This window comes from Macaca nemestrina, chromosome 9, assembly GCF_043159975.1.
Source record: "Macaca nemestrina isolate mMacNem1 chromosome 9, mMacNem.hap1, whole genome shotgun sequence".
NCBI classification, from domain to species: domain Eukaryota; kingdom Metazoa; phylum Chordata; class Mammalia; order Primates; family Cercopithecidae; genus Macaca; species Macaca nemestrina.
In genome coordinates, this window is record NC_092133.1 from 139,018,125 (window position 1) to 139,042,352 (window position 24,228).

Here is a 24,228-nt window from a genome sequence, read left to right on the forward strand (position 1 = left end):
GCGTGCTCCTAGGAGCATCCTTTTCTCTCTCAGCCCTTCTGTGATTAGCTCTAGGCTGATGTTTCCAGCATTTATATCTTCAGTGCAGACCTCTCATTAGAGATCCATAGAGAATGTTCAGCTGCCTCCTAAAAATCTCCCTTCAGCAGTCGCATGGGGACCTGAAATGCAACACCTATAAAACCAACCTTAACATCTCCCCACCCACCCACCTTTCTCCTGACCCAGGGACCGTATCTTAGTTTAATGGAGTAATAAGTGGAATAAGACACCTATAATCAAGAAGCTGTTGGTTGCCCTTCTGGGTGGGCGGAGATATATGTTCACATGAGAGCACAGTTATCCTTGATCCTCTTAAGTCACTCCAATGATTCTCTTGGTTATTGAAATGTTAGACTAGCAGATACCTAGGCCCCAAGCAAAGACAATGTTACAATCTTCTGGTTCTAGGTGAGTGTGTGTGTGACTGTCTTGGGAAAAGCTGTATTTCCCTAGGGTATTCGGCTAATGAAGAGGCTGGGCAAGGTGAATAAGAAGTCAGGGGAACTGGCCAGGCGCGGTGGCTCAAGCCTGTAATCCCAGCACTTTGGGAGGCCGAGACGGGCGGATCACGAGGTCAGGAGATCGACACCATCCTGGCTAACATGGTGAAACCCCGTCTCTACTAAAATACAAAAAAACCAAAACTAGCCAGGCATGGTGGCGGGCACCTATAGTCCCAGCTACTCGGGAGGCTGAGGCAGGAGAATGGCGTAAACCCGGGAGGCGGAGCTTGTAGTGAGCCCAGATCCGGCCACTGCATTCCAGCCTGGGCTACAGAGAGAGACTCCGTCTCAAAGAAAAAAAAAAAAAGAAAAAAAGAAAAAAAAAAAAGTCAGGGGAACTTACAAGGAGATGACTAAGACTCATCTCTTCTTTCCAAGGTAGGTAAAGAAGAACGTAGAGGCGCTGAGCTTGTGGCTCTGACCAAGAATCACTGGCAGACAGTGATCCAAGGACCCTACAGACCTGGATATGAGGTTGGTGGGATGTTGTGATAGAAAATGTCGATGATCCCAGTATCCAGTCGCTGTTGATTTTCAAAGTAACTGAACCTTCCTTCTAAGTTTTAGCTAGGAATGTGGCCACACACACCAACCATATTCCTCCATTCCCTTCCATCTTCACAACAGAGTTCAGGCAAGTTGAATGGAGTGAAGGGAATGTGTGCATGTGTGCGTCTGTGTGTGTGCGTGTGTGCATGTGTGCGTGTGTGCATGTGTGCGTGTGTGCATGCATGTGTGCATGCGTGCGTGTGTGTGTGTGCATGCGTGCGCATGTGCACCTCAGCCACAGAACTCTCTGCTCTGGACTTTCCTTTCCCATCTGCTATACAACATGGAGATAGCAGTGGCCTGGCTTCAAATCTGCAAAGTAGAAAAAGCCCCCAGAGCAGAGAATCTTAGCCTAGGTTTCCATGAACTAGTTATGAAAATAATAATTGTTACCTTATTTGTAAGAACTTCTAAAAAAATTATCATTGCCTTTAACTAGGAATGAGGAAAAAAGAAACAATAGCATTAGCAGTACCTCTGATTCACCAACTGAAACGTTAGATGATTTCATATCATATCACAGGAATGAACGAGACTTCAAAATAAGTGTACCGTTTATGCTCATCACCACTTCAAAGTGATGCTGGGCACAAAGTTCCTCCCTTAGATTAGGTTATTTAATGTCATATTAAAGCAGCTTATGTTACCATATCACAATTTTCAAATATTTTGTTTTTATATTTTTATATTTTGAAAACTATATTCACTTTGTTTCCTTTGTAGCCGTATGTTTTTTGTTTGTTTGTTTGTTTGCTTGTTTTTGCTCTTGCCATGTTACTCAGGTTGGAGTGCAGTAGTGCCATCATAGCTCACAGCAACCTCCAACTCCTGGGCTCAACCAATCCTCCCACTTCAGCCTCCAAGTAGCTGGGACCACAAGTGTATGCCACCACACCTGGATACTTTTAAAATTTCTTGTAGAGATGGGATCTCCCTATGTTACCCAGGCTGGTCTTGAACTCCTGGGCTCAAGCCATCTTCTCAAGTTGGCCTTCAAAGTGCTGGGATTATAGGCATATAGGTGAGAGCCACCATGCCTGGCTATCTATATTATTATTTCTTTTTGAGGAGTCTATAGGCTTTAACATGCTGCCAAAAGAGAGCACTACATATGATAAGGGTAAGATCTCTTGCCTAGAGTGTGGTTTAATAATACCATGAGAAGAGCCTAAGTCAATGGCTCCATACAGCAAACTGCTCCACTAGCCTGGACCACTCACTGTGGAACGGCTACATGAAAGATGAATGAAATTCCATATCCTTTAGCACAACCTCTATGTGTCTCTCTGTTTAGCAGTCATGGAACTGATCCTCCCTCAGTGTCTCCAAAAAGAACCGGCCCGGCTGACGCTTTCCTTTGGGATTTCTAATCTTCGGAACTATGGAAGAATACGTTTCTGGTGTTTTAAGCCACAAGTTTATGGTCATTAGTAATTGCAGCTCTAGCAAACCCATACAGATTTTGCTACTAAGAAGCAGAGTGCTTCTGTAACAAATACCTAAAAATGTGGAAGTGGTTTTGGAATTGGGGGTTGAAGGCTGGAAGAACTTTGAGGCAAATGACAGAAAACGTCTAGGTTGCCTGGACAAGCCTGTTGGGGGAAATATGAATGCTTTCAGTGATTCTGCTGACGTGGAGACCTCAGCAGGGATCTGGGATGGAAATGAGGAAAGTGTTATTGGAAATGCTAGGAAAGGAAATCCTTGTTATAAAGTGGCAGAAACTTGCCTGAGTTGTATTCTGAGGTTGAGTGCAAAGGATAATTTGTAAGCAATGAAGTTGGCTATTTAGCTGAGGGTATTTCAAGGAACATGAAGAAAGTAAGGCTTGGTTTCTTCTTAATCATTTTGGTAAAATATGAGAGGAGAGAGATAATTTGAGGAAAGAATATTGGAGCAAAAAAGGGACCAGGACCTGATGACTTAGGAAGTTCTGAGCCTTTTTGGATAGCAAAGGATACCGTGATGAGGAACTTCACTGTGGACAGAGAAAGGATGTCCTGTAATGAACACCAAGGGAGTGCCCAGAAAACCTTTCACTGAAAAGATTAGACACGTATCATGGATCCAATCTGAGCAGAACCCAGGGAAAGAGATAGGGTTACCCAGGAAGAATTCTGGAGAACTCTTCTGTCTAATGACATAGATTCCCTTGTTATACACAGGAACCCATGAGGATTTTGAGAATGTTAAATCAGTAGAAACACTGCCAACTTTGACCAAAAGGGACAGAGACAAGACAAAATGAGAGAAAGTCATGGGACTTATAAACTTTACAAGCAGGAAACAGGCCAATAGAGCTACTTGACAGCCAACATGCTCTACCCTTTCAGAAAAAGGAAGAATGACTCCAAGGACAGAGCTGTGGTTTTAGAGACTGACTGAGCTACTGCCACCTGCACCCAGAAGCCAGTCACACCACCGCTAAAGGCCCAGGGGCAGGGGCCACCCACAGAGCTGCTGTGGGCCCAGGGTGTGTAGGATCATGCTGCAAAAGATTGTTCTCAAGCCGTAAAACCTAATAGGGTCTGCCGTGCTAGGTTTTGCTTAATTCCAGTGGCCCCTTTATCCCTCCCATTTTTCTCCTTTTTGGAATAAAAGAAAAAGCAATAACAAATGTCTTCTTAGTTTTAAATGGAGAAGATGTAAACACACCAATGTATCTTGGGAGCAGATAACTTGTTTGCTAGATTCACAAGTCCAGAGAAGGAGAGGAATTTCACCCTAGGATGGATCCTTCTCTAAGTTTGACCTATATCTGATTTAGATGATTAGATTTGGTATCTTTGACCTGATAATACTTTTTAATGAGATTTTAGACTAAGAATAGATTTTAGTCCAATGGGTTAAGATTGTCAGGGATGTTGAGATGAGGTAGATGTCATCTTCTCATGGAGCAGACATGGATTGGAAGTAGACAGTAGGCAGACGGTAGAGGGCTGAATTCATGCCTCTCCAAAAGATATGTCGACTGGGAACTTCAGAATGTAACCTTTTTTTGGATTAAAGAGTTTTGAAGATACAATTAAAGGAAGAATTTCAAGATGAAATTATTTTGGGTTGGGATTGGCCCTAAATCCAATAACTGATGTTCTTATAAGAGAAAGAAGATTCAAGTTTGAGACACATATACACAGCTCCCAAATGCAACCCCTGTCCTGACTCCAGCCCTGCTCAAATAGGTTGTTTTAGAGACAGAAAGTTTCTTCTATTTATTCCAATCAGAGTGATGTCCAGGACTTCATTTCATGATTGGGGAAGAGACTGGACCACAGGCCTGGAACTGCAGCCAGCCATTTGCTTCCAGAAGGGAAGGCAACCTGAGTGTGCAGCCCAGACACAAAAGACAGGCAGAACCAGGAAAAACAGAGGAGCAGAACTGCAGCATGCATGAAATTTCTTTTGAAACTTGAAATACAGGAAGTCGAATCCCTGAATAGACCAATAACAGGTTCTGAAATTGAAGAAGTAATTAATAGCCTACCAACCAAAAAAAGCCCAGGACCAGACAGATTCACAGCTGAATTCTACCAGAGGAACAAAGAGGAACTTGTACCATTCCTTCTGAAACTATTCCAAACAATAGAAAAAGAGGGACTCCTCCCTAACTCATTTTATGAAGCTAGCATCGTCCTGATAACCAAAACCTGACAGAGACACAACAAAAAAAGAAAATTTCAGGCCAATATCCCTAATGAACATTGATGCGAAAATCTTCAATAAAATACTGGCAAACCAAATCCAGCAGCATATCAAAAAGCTTGTCTACCCTGACCAATTCGGCTTCATCTCTAGGATGCAAGGTTGGTTCAAAATATGCAAATCAATAAATATTATCCATCACATAAACAGAACCAATGACAAGAACCACATGATTATCTCAATAGATGCAGAAAAGGCCTTTGATAAAATTAAACACCCCTTCATGCTAAAAACTCTCAATAAACTGGGTATTGATGGAACATATCTCAAAATAATAAGAGCTATTTATGACAAACCCACAGCCAATATCATACTGAATGGGAAAAGCTGGAAGTATTCCATTTGAAAACCGGCACAAGGCAAGGATGCCCTCTCTCACCACTCCTATTCAACATAGTATTGGAAGTTCTGGCCAGGGCAATCAGGCAAGAGAAAGAAAGGCATTCAAATAGAAAAAGAAGAAGTCAAGTTGTCTCTGTTTGCAGATGACATGATTGTGTATTTAGAAAATCCCATCGCCTCAGCCCAAAATCTCCTTAGGCTTATAAGCAACTTCAGCAAAATCTCAGGATACAAAATCTATGTCCAAAATCACAAGCATTCCTATACACCAATAATAGACAATTGGAGAGCCAAATCATGAGTTAACTCCCATTCACAATTGCTTCAAAGAGAATAAAATACCTAGGAATACAACTTACAAGGGATGTGAAGGACCTCTTCGAGGAGAACTACAAACCACTGCTCAAGAAAATAAGAGAGGACATAAACAAATGGAAAAACATTCTATGCTTATGGATAGGAAGAATTAATATTGTGAAAATGGCCATACTGCCCCAAGTAATTTATAAATTCAGTGCTATCCCCATCAAGCTACCATTGACTTTCTTCACAGAATTAGAAAATATTACTTTAAAGTTCATATGGGACCAAAAAAAGAGCCCGTATAGCCAAGACAATCCTAAGCAAAAAGGACAAAGCTGGAGACATCATGCTACCTGACTTCAAACTATACTACAAGACTACAGTAACCAAAGCAGCATGGTACTAGTACCAAAATAGATATATAGACCAATGGAAGAGAACAGAGGCCTCAGAAATCACACATACAAGCATCTGATCTTTGATAAACCTGGCAAAAACAAGCAATGGGGAAAGGATTCCCTACTTAATATTTGTTATTGGGAAAACTGGCTAGCCATATGCAGAAAACTGAAACTCGACCCCTTCCTTGCACCTTATACAAAAATTAACTCAAGATGGATTAAAGACTGAAACATAAGTCCTAAAACCATAAAACCCTAGAAGAAAATGTAGGCAATACAATTCAGGACATAGGCATGGGCAACGACTTCATGACTAAAACACCAAAAGCAATGGCAATAAAAGCCAAAATTGACAAATGAGATCTAATCAAACTAAAGAGCTTCTGCACAGCAAAAGAAAGTATCATCAGGGTGAACAGAATGGGAGACAATTTTTGCAATCTATCCATCTGACAAAGGGCTAATATCCAGAATCTACAAGGAACTTAAATAAATTCATAAGAAAAAAATAACCCCATCGAAAAGTGGGTGAAGGATATGAACAGACACTTCTCAAAAGAAGACATTTATGCAGCCAACAAACATGAAAAAAAGCTTATCATTACTGATCATTAGAGAAATGCAAATCAAAACCCAGTGAGATTCCATCTTACACCAGTTAGAATGGTGATCATTAAAAAGTCAGGAAACAACAGATGCTAGAGAGGATATGGAGAAAGAAGAGGTCTTTTACACTGTTGGTGGGAGTGTAAATTACTTCAACCATTGTGGAAGATAGTTTGGCAATTCCTCAAGGATCTCGAACCAGAAATACCATTTGACCCAGCAATCCCATTACTGGGCATATACCCAAAGGATTATAAATCATTCTGCTATAAAGACACATGCACATTTATGTTTGTTGCAGCACTATCCACAATAGCAAAGACTTGGAACCAACCCAAATGCCTATCAGTGATAGACTGGATAAAGAAAATGTGGCACATATACACCATGGAATACTATGCAGCCATTAAAAAGTATGAGTTCATGTCCTTTGCATGGATATGGATGAACCTGTAAACCATCATTCTCAGCAAACTAACACAGGAACAGAAAACCAAACACTACCTGTTCTCACTCATAAGTGGATGGAAGTTGAACAATGAGACCACATGGACACAAGGAGTGGAACATCACACACGGGTGCCTGTCGGGGGTTGGGGGACTACAGGAGGTATAGCATTAGGAGAAATATCTAATGTAGATGACGGGCTAATGGGTGTGGCAAACCACCATGGTACGTGTACACCTATGTAGCAAACCTGCATATTCTGCACATATATCTGAGAACTTAAAGTATATTTTAAAAAGAAAACAGAAACCTAAAATACTCTGACTTTTCAGTTATGTGTCAATAACTTTACTTTTTAGCTTGAGCCAATTCCAGTTGCGACTTACAGGTTACATTTTTGTTACACTGTCACATTTGCTAATACAATTGATTTATAAGATTTAATTTACAGAAAGCACAATATATTTTAAACCATGCATTTGCATCACATATTTCTGAGTGTATATGCTGTGAGAGCCTTGGTAATTTTATCTGAGAACTGCATATTATTCAGAACCACTAAGATCATATCCTTCAATCCCTCATTTCGTAAGTGAGAAACTGAGGCCATCAAAAACAATTGAAATTGTTCAGCTTAATAGATGTAGGTAATGACGTAGTTAAGCTAAAAAAATTAGTTCATTTTGACACAAAATCACTTCTGCCAGCACAGGACATGTTTCATTATGTTCCATGAACTGTGAAATTCTTATTGCAAGTAACCAAGCTAAGCCAGCTAAGAGAGGTTTGTGAATGTGAGAAGTCCTCTCTCACACCTGGAGTGGAAATTGAGAACATTCCATGAAAGATTGCAGAATCCATTTCAGGCCTTGGAAGGACTTCCACCCGCCTCACAGAGCAACAGCTACCAACACCAAATGAAAGCACAGGAAGAAAAAGAAGCAAAGTAGCTGCTGCTGTCCCACCTTCATTGATTGATTTATCTGACAAGTGCTGCGTGTTACTTTATTCCAGGCCCTTTGCTAGTTCTTGGTGATAAATGATGAACGGAACCCAGGCTCTGCCCTTATGGAATCCAGCAGGAAAGAGAGTTCAGCAGAGATAGTTGTAACACAGCTGGAGGGGGAATTCCTAGGGAGGAACTGGGGTCAGAGAAGGCTTCCTCAGACTTCAGAGCAAGGAGGATTTAGCAGGTGGGAGTAGGAGGACAGCATTTCAGACCAAGAGTAGAGCATAAGCAAAGGTTTGTGATTGGGAGAAACAGGGAAAATCTGTGTCATTCACGTGGCTGAGAGATGGAGTGCAGGGAATTCCGAGCCCCCAAGAGAGAACCCCAAGACACCAGCAGAGGTAGAAGCTCACAGGAATCTCCACAGAACGTAAACACCTCCCCATGAAATAATAAAAATGAGGCCTTAGTTGCAGAAAAGGATTGAGTATCCAGCTGTTATCTGGATAGAGACTTAGCAATGTAAAAAGTCATTTTCAAAGCAAGTGAATTTTATAACTTTTAAAGGCCATATGCCTACAGCATTAGAAATCATATGTTTTGGATTTTTGCTTATAGAAGTGTGACAGGTGGCTTTCCTTTCACACATTCTAAGGCATTTTCAGGTTTAGAAAACTGGAATGCATAATTGAACAAAAGTCCTGTAAATAAACATTTATTTTTCTGTGTCTTTGCAGAAACTAAAAATTCCTCTCTTTAAAATGTTACCGCAACATGATTTATCTTTCTGCAAAGAGATACCTAGATCACTTGAGTGATCTTTTTATTTTTGAGCGATATTTTGTTTCTGATACAGCCTAGTCTCATTTGTTTTAATAACATATTTTTTTCTTACTGTATACATAGGTTTGTCTAATTACATCCTGGGTACTCTTGAAGTACTTTGAGCAAAAAGAGCAGATGTCAATGTTTCCCAGCTTTCTGTAAATTCTTTTAACATACATAATCCCCCACTCAATTGTAATTTTTTTCTAATTAAGAAATATTTGTTGGATGCATCTGTTCTATGTTAAACTATGTGTGCCTCATATATGGACTCTGGACTCCTTAGAATACTGTTTATAGTATTGGTGGTTAACCCATCACTTCCCACACTCCAGACATCCTAATGATGGTCAGTTTGTCAGGAAAGCAGGAGCCAAGGAGGGACAGTGTAATGCCTTTTTGGTTCAGTTCCATTCTGAGACTAGCAAAGCACATGCCTTGCCGGTCATGACCCATATTCATGGGATGTTTGTATTACAGGAAACAGCCTAAAGGTACCTACAAGGGCACACTCCTACAACAGCAGAGAGTCCAGATGTCCCAATACCCATAACGATATATGTTTTGAAGATAATAATAGCTATGCTTGGATGTACTCACACACTAGATGGTCAAGGCTAGTTTTCTTTAAATCACTACAGCAATAAATTTGTCATGATGCCTGCTCACCTGCACGTAGATACAGCTTAGCTTAGTCTTTGCATAGACAAGACCTCTATATAACGAAAACTTAAAACAAAGCCTGTTGGTTTTTCCTCTTGCTTTCCAAGGGTGCCCTACTCTATAATAAAATAACTTTTAATAAACCCGCTTTTTTCACTGCACTTTGTGAATCACCCTGTATTCCTTCCTTCATGAGATCCAAGAATCTTCCTTGGATCTGACAAATCCAGTAACAAATCTATTCCAAAACCTGCCGTGCTCTCTTAAATCTCTTTTTTTTTTGGCCGGGGGCGGGGGGAGATTTGGTCAGAACATTGTAATTTCTGTGGACTTTTATTTGTTCTTCTAGCCAGTTTCAGGAGTTCCCAGATTCTCAAAGTAGCAAGGCAACAGGAAGCTTGCATTTAACCACATCTATACATTGCATTCAATTTTTAAAACACACACAGGGTGTTACAGTTCTGTGATGCCTTTAATTGTTCCTTATAGTCACACAACTGAAACTTAGTGTAGAGTAAAATGAGCTCATTGTTCATAAAACAGCTCAAAAACTGAGTGAACATGGTGCTCTCACTTAAAATGGAATGCTCTATTTTATTTATTTTTTGTCATCTTTATTGAGGTGTGATTTAGATACAACAAAAAGGAAAAATTTTAAGTGTGTGCTGGCAAGAGCATCGTCATTGTCCATAAAAGTCATCCCAGGGTTCCTCCAACCCTGCTCACTCATCTTTCTATCACAGTTGCTGAGTTCAGCTGCTCCACAACTTCACATAAATGGATGCACACTGTGGCATTTTTTTTATTTCTGGCTTCCTTTGCTCAGTATGTTTTTGAGCGTCATCCATGTTGCGTGTTAGTCCTTTCTCATGGCTAAGTAGCTCTCAGTTATATGAATATGCCGCAATTTTTAAATTCATTTGCTTGTACCTGAACCATTAAGTTGTTTTTAATTTGGAGTTATGTACAAGTCTTGCCACGTACAAGGCTTTTTCTAGAAATATGTTTTATTTTTTCCAGTAAGTATCCATGTATGGAATTGCTTGGCCATAATTTTAAATTCACCAACAGCAGCATATGAGGTATGCAGTGGCTATGTATTTTCACTAAAAGCATTGTTAGCCTTTTAATTTTAGATATTATATTTGTTATAAACTGGTATCTCATTCATTATGGTTTTAATTTGCAGTTTTCTGATCACCAATGATGTTGAACGTCTTCTAATATATTTGTTGACCATTCTCTTGTGAAGTAGTACCTACTTAAGTCCTTTCGACTCGTTTGTCTTATTAATTCTTATTGTAAAAATCATTTGTATATGCTAGATAAATATATATTTTTCCTCCATGTCTGTGGTTTCTAATTTTATTTCCTTAATGCTGTCTTTAGAAGGGCAGATGGTTTTACTTTTTATGATGTTTAGTTTATCCTTTCTAAAAAAATGTATGTTTTATGCTTTTTGTGTTCCATCTATGTTTTAAGAAGTATTATAATTTTAGCTGTCACAATAAGGTCTCTCTAATCCACTTCAAATAAATTTCATAGTGTGAGATAGAGGTTGCTTTTCTTTTTCATACAAGTATTAAGACACCCTTTGTTGAATAATTTATCTTTTTCCATTGAAATGTATTTGTGTCATTGTAAAAAATTCATTGACCATATTTGTATGGGTCTATTTCCGACTCTTTTTTTTTTTGTCTGTTCCACGGATCTATATGTTTAAATTTACACCAACTCTGCCATATCTTGGCTATTGTTGCTTTATAGTAAGTTTGGAAATAATATGGTGTAACTCTTTCAACTTCATTTTTCAAAATTATTTTTGCTTTTCTAGATTCTTTGATATCCACTTACATTTTAGAATGAGCTTATTAGTTTCTGTGGCAGAAATATCTGTCAGGATATGGATTAAAATGCATTTACTATAAATAAATTTGGTAAGAATTGACATCTTATTGATACCATTGCCATACTGTATATTTGTATTTGGATTGTCCTTTGTTTCCCTCAACATTATATTTTTCATCATAGATGTTCTCCATAATTTTGTTAATTATATTTATTGGTATTTTATGGCATTTATGCCATTTAAAATTATATTTTCTAATTGTTTGAATATATTTAGAATTCTAATTTATTTTTCAAAGCCACCTAAATCCTTGCTAAATTTATTAGTTAATTTTAGCACATCAATTTTTGATTACTTAGGATTTTATATAGGAACAACTATATAATCTATAAAAAGAGGCTATTTTAGTTCTTCATTTTAAATCTTTCTTATTTGTCTTGCTTTCTTGCACTGGCTAGGATCTCCAGTAAAGTATTGGCTACAAGTATGTAGAGCAGACTTACTTTCCTTTTTTCTTTTTTTGATCTTAGAAGAAAGGCATTTAGTCATTCACATTAAGTATTTTGTCAGCTATAGTTTTTTTTTTTTTTTTTAACATGTCCTTAATCAGGTTAAGACAGTTTCATTGTGTTTTTGAGAGTTTTTCATGGATAGATGCATTATTTAGTCAAATGCACTTTTTGCATCTATATGGTGATTACATATTTTCTTCTTATTCTGTTCTGTGGTGAATTACATTGATTGATTTTTGACTATTGAACCAGCTTTGCATTTCCAGGATAAAACCTACTTGCTTGTGGTGTATTTTACTTTAAAATATTGTTTTATTTAATATCTTAATATTTTGATGATGTTTTTATATTATTTCAATCTTCAAGTATATTCTTTTGATATCTTGTGTCAGGTTTTGGTATCAAGGTTATTTGCTCCTATGAAATGAGTTAGGGAACATTTTGTCCTCTTTTATGTTTTTTTTAAAAAAGCTTCTGGAATTGTTATTATTTCTACATAAAATATGTTATGAATTTAATAATGAACCTAGCTTATCCTGGTGTTTCCCTTGTCAAAGACTTTATTATCAATTCTATTTTATAGTAAGAATAGTTGCGTAAGAATAGCTGTTTTTATACTATATTTATATTATACAGTATAAATACAGAGAGAATAGCTGACTTTAGCTATGTTTATAAATATAGCTATTCTTATACAGCTATTTTCTCTCTTTCTCTGAATAATCTTACTAGAGTTCTGACAATTTAATCTCAAAGAAACTATTTCTGCTTTGTTAATTTGTCATTGTTTTTGTTTTATTTCATTAAGTTTCAGAAAACCTTTCTTTTTCTACATGTTGCTATTTAAAATAATGGATTTCCTTGTGAGAAATACTTCAGGTGAGTATCACAAGTACTACTCTACTGTGTTTTCACCTTTATTCAGTTCGAAATACATCCTAATTTCTCTTGTGATTTTCTATTTGAAGCATGGATGATTTTGAAATGTGCTATTTTATTTCTAAGTAAATGGAATTCCTCTAGAGTTCTTATTGTGTTTGATTTAAATTGAAAAGAACATGCCAATCCCAGTTATTGGAGGCTATCTTTTCTTTTTTTTTTTTTTTTTTTTTTTACAATACAAAACTCATTTATTAATGCACCCCAAAATATCACTAGATTACATTTTATTTATTTATTTATTTATTTATTTTTTAAATTTATTTATTATTATTATACTTTAAGTTGTAGGGTACATGTGCATAACGTGCAGGTTTGTTACATATGTATACTTGTGCCATGTTGGTGTGCTGCACCCATCAACTCGTCATTTACATCAGGTATAACTCCCAATGCAATCCCTCCCCCCGCCCCCCTCCCCATGGTAGGCCCCGGTGTAGGAAGGGGAACATCACACACCGAGGCTATCTTTTCTAGTAAGACTTCTACAACTTTCCAATATATTTTTCCTTTTTTCATAGAATGTTTGGAAATGTGTTGTTACATGGCCAAATATTTAGGGGTTTCCTAGAAATATTAGTAGTTTCTATAGAAAAATCTTGTTGATCAAACTAAACAGGATCATCTCATTATGGCATTTCATAGCCTCTAGAGCAAAATACATATATTGAAATATAGAAGATATTTTACTCTTAAAGAATTCTATTATATGTATAAGAGCTGCTGGTTGTTTTTTTTTTTTTTTGAGACAGATTCTCGCTCTGTCGCCAAGCTGGAGTGCAGTGGCGTGATCAGTCTCAACTCACTGCAACCTCCACCCTCCAAGTTCAAGCAATTCTCGTGCCTCAGCCTCCCGAGTAGCTGGGATTAAAGGCACCTGCCACTACACCCAGCTAATTTTTGTATTTTTAGTAGAGACAGGGTTTCGCCCTATTGGCCAGGCTGGTCTCGAACCTCAAGTGATCTTCCCACCTTGGCCTCCCAAAGTGCTGGGATTTCGGGCGTGAGCCACCCTGCCCCGCCCAAGACCTGCTGTTAACACCAGAGATCTAGGATACCTTGGGTCTATTTTCAAAGGTCCAAGTTTTGGCTACGGCATCCTCTATTGCAAAAACACTGGGTGTAAGGTAGTACAAAAAAGGTTTGGTTAACAAAATATAAATAAAATATAATAAAATAAAATATAATCCACCATTTCTGAAATGGCTGCTCAATACCTTCTGAAGTCTTTCTTGAACCACAGGAGACCACAGGGCTCCTTGTTCACTCTGACATCTTCACAGCAACAGTGCTCAGTTTGGAGACTGAACTGTGGGAGGCACAGTAAATAGAACACAGTTGACTGTGGGCTGAGCTTCCTCACTGTTGAGATGACTGTGCTAGTCTCCAGGGCACAGACGCATTCACTGTCCCAGGAATAAGCTCTTAAGATGGGCCATGCTGCCTCCTACCTGCCTTCACTGCCCTCAATAGATGCCACCCTACCGACTCTTCTCAGCATTTTTATCATCCTAGACACATCTATTATGGCATGTACTGCATTATTTTCCTGCGCATTTTACTAATTTTTGCTTTTCTGGATTACGATAGTGACTCAAAGTATAAATTGAATTTATTTATTTAATAAGAGTAGAAGAACTGTGAATAGGATATGGACATTATTAACATTAATGAAATGGGCAGAGAAGAAGATAGTAAATAAAAATTTGAACATTTTTCCAAGACATACAATAAGTAAGAGTTATTATGTAAAGAGAAGAGAGTGTCATTAAATACTCAACATTGTCAAATGAGTCAGAGAAATCAATTGTATGAAGAGTGACACATGACTTTTTTTACTTGGCAATTAGAAGATCATGGATTAATTTTCCATGTACATATTCATATTCAATAAAATACAAAGCACAGAAGCTGATGTATAAAGCATTAAGCTATATAAGACAGTAAATAACAGAACTGATTAGAAAAAATATGACACATACTTAAGATGAAAAATTATAAATGCATTAAACTGAGAATTGTGACAAATTTGCTGAAAAATCAATTTAAACGTTGTTCAATCGCTGCTATGTATCTTGAAAGTGGTATAGTGTATTCTTGCTATTTTACTTTATACATTTTTCATGTTTTTCAAAACACCATTCTTGTTAATGTATTAAGTTCTGAACGTCATTTCTTCTTTGTTACATCTCTTAATGATAAAGATAATTTTGGCATATTAGTAAACACTGGAAGTGTGTTAAGACTTATATTAGATAAGTATAACTTACGTTTTTCTCCAAAACAATTTTGGTCTGTACCATATTTGTACATAGACATTATTTTTCATTCTCCTCTTATTTATTTATGGCCAAATATTCTCTACTATTTTTAATTACTGGTGACTCAGGAAAGGATAATTTCTAGGCTTATGCCCCCAAAACAGATGCCTATGTTAAAAGAGCTATTTTACTTCCATCAGAAGGTCAGCATTACCTGCTGAAGATGAAATTTATTCCACCTTTTGTAGAAGTTTGATCACATTATCATAACTCAATGACAAATACCACAGTATGATTATTTGTACTTGAAATTATAAACGTGTAAATCCTTACAGTATTCTATAATTGAAACACTATTCAAAATAATTTTCCATTTAAGTAATCTAAGTTGTGTGTTTTTATAGTAGATTCAAAAGTCTATGAAATTTTAACCATGCCCTCATGTCCCTGAGTATTAGAATGTCTAGTGCATTAGTATGTTAGTGTATTGGTATCCTTGTTGCTAATCCAGACTGCCCTTCCTTATTTTACTGTGTCATTGCTGTTCTATTTGCACAGTGCTGGTGCTACTTGGCATGTTGAGCGTTGACAAGAAAATGACACAAAGCAACTTGCCAGCCATAACTTTACACTTAGTTCCATATATATTTGGAGTTAGCCAATGGTATTTCAGCTAACACGTATTTTATAGGATGCCTTCGATCATAAGCCACTGCTTTTATTTTTTGTTCCTCTTGCCATGTTACATATATGGCTGATGACATTTTCCTCCTTGTGGTAGATAAAGAAAAAGTACATGAAAAATCATTTCCAGACTGTGGTCTCACAGTGGCTTGTGGAGCGAGCATATAAATAAGGTACTGTGGATAATAAGCATGCTGTTTTAGTATTTTTTAAATCTGCCTTTTAAAATGCATTTTAGAAGGAATATATCAAGCATACATCAAATTTATGTAAGTGCTGTTGGCAGAAACATTACATATTTCCCCCTTTCAAATTGAAATTTTGAAACATTAAAACATGGTATTTATGTCATAAAGTGAAATGTCTCTCTAACTCTATCCAAATATGTATATCTCAGGTTTTCTATATTTATATAAAAAATAGTGTTTCTCTTAACATTTTGCTAGTTTTCTCTCGTCATTAATTATATAAAAAGATCTAATTTAACATTTGCCAATGCTTTATTCACAAGTGTGCTTTGTTGAAGAAGTAGATGATTTAAATATTTTTATGATTTTATTTGGTCCAAACAGGTTTAGACCACCATTTACCCAAATAGATTTGCTTTTTAAAACTAAAATGCCAAAAAAATTATATTTTTAATATCAACATTTTGGAGGTTAGGGAAAGTTACTATTATATTGATATTGTTATAAATTGCAAATTTTTCAGCAGTCATTTTGAAAACCAGGATTTATTCAGACAACAAGTAGTAAATTTATTTGAGATGATTATTTATATGTGTATAAATAATACACATTTTTTATTGTAAAATAATACGATATTTTTTATTGTACAATATTTCATTGTTTTATAATACAATATTTTATTATTGTATTTTACAATAAATATATTGTGATATTTTAAAATATTGTAAAATATTACAATATTTTATTATTTTATAATACAATATTTTATTATTGTAAAATAATAAAATAACGAATCTACTAATAATACACTTATATGTGTATAAATAATACACATAAAAGATCTCTATTTGTTAAAACCTGAGATACTGATTCTTATGAAGATAAGAATCAATAACTCAGAAATAGCCAAATAACATTTGAAGGGAATTTTTGACCTGCCAGTGGGACCTCACATAATGTTAATTTTGGTTATATACTAAAATAATGACAGCAATGATAGCTAACATTTCATGAGTAATTATACCCACAAGGCACTGTAAGTTATGCCATATATATATATATATAATCTCATTTAATATATATATATTATATATATATATAATCTCATTTAATCCTCACAACCAACTTATGAGGTAAATAATACTATTAACATTTGAAATAAGATAAAACTGAGGCTTTACAGATATTACAGATATCGTCCACTGTCATTCCACCAGGAAGTATCAGAAGGAATTCTCTAACTCCATAACCTGTGGTCTTAGTCACTGTCCTACACAGTTAATGGTAAACAGAGGGGTGGGGTTCCAAGACTATGGTACCTGCATGGATCCTAGAGGCTGGAAATAAATATATTTGCCTGGACAAAACTAACAACACGCCAGCCTGTAGTTGTTATTGTAATGCTTTTCAATTTCAAATCAGGATATGAGGTCTGACAGGTATGAGTAGCTAAGGGAGAAGGCTGGACAGAATTTCTGATACCCTGGCTGTCTTACACATTTTGGGAATAATGATTGTTGTAACTGTAGGTTAAATGTGCTGAATTACAACGAACCAGTCACAACATTGCCTTTTCCAAATCATTCATGAAAGGAGTGATGTTAGGTCAGATCGCACGCATTTCTTCAGGCCATTCCTAGAATATTGTCCTTATGAAATTCCAATGTTGTATTTAAGAATACATTAAAGAAAAAGAGAGAGCTACCAATAAACTGATGAAGGAGAACACATTTTGCTGGTGTTATCTGGACGTTAAGCTAAACAGGATGCAGGCAATTGTATTTAAAGTCATAAGACATATACTTTTTGAAATCTAAGCAAAGGCTATATAAATATAATTACTTTCCCTAAACTACTTCTTTTCTTTCTAACTGTAGTAAGCAATTACCTCTCCAAATAATATTTACGGAATCCATTTCAATAAGAAACAAGGAAAAAAGTTGAAGATTAATTTTTTTAGCCATACTTAACCTCTCAGTCACATTTTAAAATGTCTTCACTGTTCCAAAATGTGGCACATATGCACTTGGAAATAGAAACTGAAGTTTGACTTGTGAATACGGTCCATATATTAAAAAATAAAGTCAGAAAAGGCATTTATTGAGCTGTGTCATTAACTTATTGTGAAGTATAGAGTGTAGACAAATGACTGCTAATGGAGTTGTCTACCTGTTTAATGGGACTTCAACTTGGTCTGAAAAGAATGATCAGTGTTTGAATGTTGAATTTTCACACAGGAGAGATGAATGCAGTGGCTTTCCAGGGGCTGTTAATATGTGGAGTGGAGAAGCAGTCTAGGAATGAACCTCTCACCAGAGAAGAGAGAACAAAGGTGTATAACTGTTCACCAACATCAGAGCTGGAAGTTTTTGGTAAGATATTACTTATTGGTTATCTTCCAGACCTATTTCCATTACCTATTGGCTTTGTATGAATGTCTGAATGATGCCACATGAGATGCTCAGAATTTTGGACTGAGAAACCTGCTGATCAGCCAGATACATCCAGCGATCACTGGATTTTCTAAATAATTTCTGTTGTTCACTCTTCATTTCGCTACCTGGCAGTCTCAGCAACCACCAACTCAAAGAGGAAGAAGATGTTCATTCTCATAATACCTTTGTCACTTCTCTAGGAAGCTGATCTTGAATATCCTCACCTGCACAGAATTAGATCATATGACCCACTTAACCACTTTTAAGGCCAGACAATCCCCCAAAAGAAGGGTCTGGGAACCATACTCTCCAGCTACTTCTGACTAGGGCAGTAAGACACACTAGCAGCTCGGTTTCACGTCAAGTGACGTGGGCGGCTTTCTTCTGAAGCTTGATTTCACCGTGTGCCAGAATGCCTGTGTGGAACTCTAGTTTCAGAAGCTAAGCTATCAAGTGGTACTTGGGAAAATCCCAGGTGTGATGAGATTCTAAATACCAGGGGCAGTGAACCATGTGGTAGAGCTGGATAGGGAAAATACTGTCATTCGCAGAGTGAGCACACAAACATTACCTTGAGTATATCTTCAGTCTCAGGGGCTTGCTTCCTCATGGTTTTTCTATAGTGTGTTTTGTTATAGAAATACCTGCACATGAACTAAACATGTGTTTAGGGAGGACTTCTGCTCTCTCCACTGCCCCGAGGGCATGTTGTTGGATAGGTGATCCCTAGTAAATCCTGCTGTGGAAGAATATTAGAACATATTTCATGGATACCGAAAGATAGTGATGCTCCCACAACATTATGTGAACACGTTCCTCATGGATAAGAAAGGGAATAGGGAAAGAACAAAGGATGGGGGGCAGGGGCCCTGAATGGAGGCTGAACTTTCAACTACTAAGGCTGAAATCCTGAATTCATCATTTACATAAGAACAACTAACAGTTAAGTAAGAAATTATCAAGCTATCCTTTTGTTAGCAAGGTTCTTTACTGCTATCAAAAGATACAGATGCATGTAAGAAACTTGAGATTAAGGAGAAATAAGGTCACATTTTTGCAGATCTGAGTTAGAGCTCTGAATTTTGTTTCCCATTAAATATTGCATTTGACTGACTCTGTTCATGTGTGGGTGAAGTATCACATACTTCTGTATGCGTATTTATATTTTTTTGTTCTTTTTCAACTTCTGAAAATATTTCATTATGGCTTTTCAAATAATTCTCCAATATTTATTGTGAGCCTATTATGTACAGTAAAATACAATCATTAAGAAACTTACAGTTCAGTTGAGGGGTCAGAACTTACGTGTATATAATCATACTACAATGTAATATAAATGCTAAATTTGTGACATAGACTAATAATGCTGTAGTATTTTAGTTGAGAGTTAATTGCAAATTGCTTGGGATGTCTAGAATAAAAAAATCTTGGAGCTGATGGGATGCACGGCATATGATACACTGTCAATAATAATAATCATTGTTAATGGTAAAAAATATATATATGTGTGTGTGAATGTGTGTAATTTGGCTCCATAGACTTGCATCGAGAGGAGAAGGAGATGTGAATGGGGGGAAACATCAGAATGATGACTCCTACAGTTGTTGGAGCAATTAAGATATTAGGAGGAATATTTCATTGTTATAATGTAAAGGGGGTAGGGAATTGAAGAGCTCTGCTTACTATCATGATGGATTATGTGCATGTAGCAGAAAAGGAAAGAAGTACTGCTGACAGGAAGACCTAGGGTCTTCCTTAGCCAGAGGTCTCTATAGACACGTCATCAACAGTAATGGCAACAGCAGTGTATCATCGTGACAATGTGCTTAATCAGGGCTCAGGTGTTGAAGATGCGGATTTGGGAGGGCCTCTTGTTGGGGTGCTTAAGCCATCCTGGTTTCAGTCAGGTCAGGTCCACTCATCTAATACTGGCCTGAGGCCCAAGACCAAGATACAAGGACTGAGGCTGATAAGTGATTTGAAGCAGTGCCTGATATTCATGCAAGAAGCTAGAAATGTCAGTTGCTGCTTGAGGTAAACATTTGTTTTCCAGGGTAAATGTTACAGCTTCTGCTTCTCATAACAGTGTCATTCAAGCGTGTGTCTAAAGGACAGCAAGACATCATGGAAATAGCTTTCATTCCTAATCCATAGTTGTGTTAAACTATAGAACCATTTAATCCTCCAGCTCATTGTGATCATCAAAACAGAAGCTGCAAAATATTTCCTTCATTATAAAAATAAAACCAAGTGCTGCTCTCTGCTTCAGATTCCTTTTGAATACTAATGCATAAAAACCAAGATTAAATTAATCTCAGCTGTCTCAGTCACACTTGGCTAATGAATCATAAAATAGTTTCATCTTCGTATGACAAGTTGCCCTTGATGGCAAATTAAAATCTTAATAAGGGTTTTTAAAATACACATGCATATATACATGCACAATCTCTTTCATTAGAGCTCAATGTCAAAATACAAATTCTTTTGCTTTGCATTTCAGATATTGTAAACTTTAGAGAACATCTTCTGGATCTTTTTATCTGGCGGCTTCAAATTCTCTGTATACAAATGCCTTTAACTTAACCTTTGAAATAATTGTTTTGGAAATCTTGCTAGAGTTACTGGATAGTGGTTTGTTTCTAAAAATTATATATATGTCATTTATTAACTGCTTACTTAAATAATGCAAAAATGAATGGTATAATTTTCTACCTCCCGTGCTTCCCCAATAACGGTGGCTTCTTTGGGGCCGTGATGTAACAGAGATGTCAGAGACCAGTTACAGAGGCAGATTGCTGCAGTGCTAGGGAGGAGAAAATTTTGGAAAAGGAGATGAAACAAATAACAAAAGCAGTAACAGCAAATTAAACTTTAGCTTGAATTTTATATAGCATATACTGGTAAAAATATTGTTTCAAATAACAGTGGCTGTGTGGAACAGTGCTTCTCAGACTTTCATATGCATGCACACTGCCTGGAAATCTTGCTAAGTATAGATTCTTACTCAGGAGATCTCGAGTGGAGACAAGAGTGCATTTCTAACCAGCTACCTGTGATGCTGATGTGGCTGATCCGCGGGAAACACTTTGACAAGCAAGGCACAGCATAACGTACATGTAAATAGAATAGTTTGCTTTGTTTGAAGATATAAATCCAATTTTAGAAAAAGATGTATCTAGGCAGATAGTTATAGTTTTTCTAAATATGGTGAATTAGCCGGCTAACTTCAAATACCTTTTTCTGCCTACCTGTGAATTCGCTTTCTTGGAATTCTCAACATTGGATTAATCTCATATGAGATTTGATTCAGAAGGGATTCCTAATGCGAGTATTAGTTTAGACGTTTTTTATAAAGAAAAATGGAAAAATGGCAAAATATAAATTAAGAAGACAAGCATAATTTTAAAATTATTATTACTTTTGTATTTGATTTGTTGGCTGGAAAAGGGTATGGCATTTTATATTTCTGAAAGAGGATTTAAAACAAGATTTAGAATATTACATCTAATTCTAACAATTTACTAATCATCAATAATTCTTACTTTAAGCACCAAATCTGATGCTCACTGGAACAAGTATGTATTCAATTGTAATAATGTTTATGCCAGGTTAAAACTCCAATCCAAATGCCAAGACATTTAGAAAACTAAATTCTTAGATGTTATCTCAGGACTTTTTTTTTTCTCTTTTTCCAAAGAGAGAATAATGTTATTGACGCACTGACCTTTCTCCCAGATTCTAAACTCAAATGATTGTTTAAAAAGCAAAACTCTTACAGTCAAACTGCATACTTACTGTTTGAATGCTTCATAGCAAATCTCCTTAATAGATTTATTAGAATAAAATGTTTGTTGCACATCCATTCTATTATCCTTTTTTGTAGAATGCAGAGCCTAGGTACACTGAGACATCCAAGACTGCTGCCGGTTCAAGAAAAACCGAATATAAGGAACAGGAGTCAGTTAGGGGCTTCTTTTACAGATGAGTCATATAAAACCATATGGGAAGGACCCAAGGAAGATTTACCCATTGTTAAATTTAAATTCATCTGAGTTATTGGAATTTAATTTTAGAACCATATACTTGGATTATGATATTTTTGCCTAATGTGACAATACTAAGTGATAGGACTCAAACAAAAGATTCCTAACAACATTCATATGCTACTCTATCATTCAAAAACGATGAATTAGTTACTTTTAATGTTACACACATTTGCAATTTGTTTTTATTGCAAAATATTTTCATATATCAAGTGTCAAATGACTAACACCTAAAACAAAATAAATTTTTACACATTTAAAAATTATAGGCATTCGATATTTTAAAATAAACTTTTTATTTTAGAGTGGCTTTAGGTTTATAGAAAAATTATAACAATTAGAGGGTTTCCATATATCCCCCACTGGTTCCTCTTTCTATCATTAGCATCCGATCTTAGCATGGTGCATGTGTCACAATTAATAAAACAATATCAACGTATTATTCCCTAAAGCCCCTAATTTATTTAGATTTCCTTGTTTTTTACCTATTTATGTGTTTATTTTTTCTGTTCCAGGATCCCAACCCATCCAGGACACCATGTTAGTTACAGTTATCGTGTCTTTTTAGGCTTCTGGCTGTGACAGCTTCTTAGACTTTGTTTCTAATGACCTTGATGGTTTCAAGGAGTACTGGTTAGACGTTTTGCAAAATGTGCCTAAACTTGAATTTGTCTGCTGTTTTCTTTTTTCTCATTATTAGACTGAGGTTGTGGTTGTTGGGAGTAGGATTATAGAGGTAAAATGCCATTTCCATCACATCAGTACCGGCTGTTTGCTGTTGGTGCTAACATATCACTGTTGATGTTAGCCTTGAACACCTGGTAAGATAGGATTTTTCAGGGGTTTCCATGACAAAGTGTCCCTCTTTGTCCACTTTTCCACTCTGTATTCTTAGAAAGGGAAGTCACGGCCAGGTGCAGTGGCTCACGCCTGTAACCCCAGCACTTTGGGAGGCCGAGGTGGGCGGATCATGAGGTCAGGAGATCGAGACCATCCTGGCCAACACAGTGAAACCCCATCTCTACTAAAAATACAAAAAAGTAGCCGGGCATGCTGGCAGGTGCCTATAGTCCCAGCTACAGCTTGGGTGACAGAGCAAGACTCCGTCTCAAAAAAAAAAAAAAAAAGAAAGGGAAGTAGGGAAGTCACTACGTAGCCATTGCCACACTTAAGAAGTAGGGAGTCCTGTTCCAACTTTCTGATGGCAGAATATCTACAATAATTATTAGGAATTATTTTGCATGAGAGAGATGTCTATTATGCTTGTTAATTGTTAATATTTATTTGTTAATTCATTCAGCTCTTTATACAATATGGACTCATAAATATTTATTTTATATTTTGGGTTATGATCCAATAGTATGTGCTTTATTTACATTGCTCATTAAAGTTATTCCATCTCTGGCCATTGGGAGCCCTTTCAGTTCCCTCCTGTGTTCTTCTGACATACTCATCTCATTGTGGGTTTGTTGTTCTTTTGTTTGATTTTAAACTTTCTGACCTTCTGGCACTACAATGATGCTAGGGCTTATCTTGTAAATTACCTGGACCAGTCCTGGACTCAGACATTTCTTCAGTAAGTCCTGGTTCCTTCTACTGGAAGATAGTATTAGAAACCAAGATCTAGGTCCTAGGTATGCATGCTGCTATTGGTGAGTCGTTGCTTCTAGGCCCTCTCAGTTGACACAGCACAGAAATACATGTGTGTACACTATCCCATGTATGTATGTATGTCTGTAAATGTAATATTTAATATATAAACATGTGTTTACCAAAACTGTATTAATAACATTAAGTTGTGTGCGAGTTCATACGGAGGCCTCCACCTCAACTCATAAGGATCATTGTAGCTGCTTCCTCTTCACTATCTATAACTTTCAACTCCCGAAATGAACACCTGGGTGGTAGCAGCTACCATTGATATACTTAACTGCTCAATTTAAGTTTACATGCATAGCGGTTTCCCCAGCGGGAATCAACTTGA

The 24,228-nt window shown here is 36.6% G+C and overlaps 1 long non-coding RNA gene across 1 annotated transcript; it reads left to right on the forward strand.

The window, feature by feature from the left end:
* Positions 1-916: 916 nt before the first annotated feature.
* Positions 917-22,955, forward strand: LOC139356132 (uncharacterized). Its single transcript, XR_011607529.1, has 5 exons — positions 917-1,019; positions 12,503-12,573; positions 15,676-15,751; positions 18,004-18,138; positions 22,760-22,955. It is a non-coding gene; the product is annotated as an uncharacterized lncRNA (long non-coding RNA).
* Positions 22,956-24,228: the final 1,273 nt, after the last annotated feature.